Source organism: Helianthus annuus, chromosome 13, assembly GCF_002127325.2.
Source record: "Helianthus annuus cultivar XRQ/B chromosome 13, HanXRQr2.0-SUNRISE, whole genome shotgun sequence".
NCBI classification, from domain to species: domain Eukaryota; kingdom Viridiplantae; phylum Streptophyta; class Magnoliopsida; order Asterales; family Asteraceae; genus Helianthus; species Helianthus annuus.
In genome coordinates, this window is record NC_035445.2 from 82684124 (window position 1) to 82685412 (window position 1289).

Here is a 1289-nt window from a genome sequence, read left to right on the forward strand (position 1 = left end):
AAGCTCTTTATGGTCTTCATCAAGCACCGCGAGCTTGGTATGCAACCTTATCTCACTATCTGCTGGAGAACGGTTTTCGACGAGGTCTTATCGACTGTACTCTTTTCATCAAAGAACAAGATGGAGATCTTCTTCTGGTACAGGTATATGTTGATGATATTATTTTTGGTTCTACTAATGATGTCTTGTGTAGGGAATTCGAGCGCATCATGCAGGATAAATTCGAGATGAGTGCTATGGGGGAAATGACTTTCTTCTTGGGCCTACAAGTACAACAAACGGAGTCTGGGATATTCATCCATCAGACTAAATATGTTGGTGACATCTTGAGCCGGTTCCAGATGTCTGATGCAACGCCCATTGGTACCCCATTGCCAACTAATCACGGAATTACTCCAGATTTGAAGGGAGAAGCTGTTAGTCCCTCAAACTATCGCGCTATGATCGGATCTCTTATGTACCTCACAGCATCAAGGTCAGACATAATGTACCCAACATGCCTGCTTGCCAGATATCAAGTTAACCCGAAGGCCTCACATCTTGCTGCTGTTAAAAGGATTTTTCGTTATTTGAAGGCGTACCCTGACACCGGTCTGTGGTACCCTAGGGATAATAACTTTGAATTGGTAGCTTTCAGTGATTCTGATTTTGGCGGATGCAAAATCGACGGTAAATCCACAACGGCTGGATGTCAGTTCTTAGGAAATCGCCTAGTCACATGGCAGTGCAAAAAGCAGACGTGTGTCGCTACATCAACATGCGAAGCTGAATACATTGCTGCCTCAAGTTGTTGCTCCCAAGTTCTTTGGATTCAACAACAAATGCGGGACTACGGTTTTGAATTCCTAACTACTCCTATTTACGTTGATAATTCTGCTGCTTTAGATATCACTAGAAATCCTGTGCAGCATTCGAAGACCAAACACATCGAAATCAAATATCACTTCATACGTGATTGCTTTGAGAAAAGGCTAATCGATGTTGTTAAGGTCCACACCGATGACCAACGTGCCGACTTATTTACCAAAGCTTTTGACAAATCTAGATTTGATTTCTTATTATTGGTAAACGGCATTAAGGTCAAGCAAGAGTAAAACCAACATCGGAAAATCATTTTTGTAAATATCTTTGTGTGTTTTAAATTTCTCTTAGTTTATTGATTTTAGGGGGAGTAAATCCAAAAATCTGAAAATCCAAAAACATCGAAAAATTTCAAAAACACAAAAACAATAGAAAAACAAAAATGAGTTTCCTGGCGAGCAAAAGAGAAAATGATAGTACATCAGTGG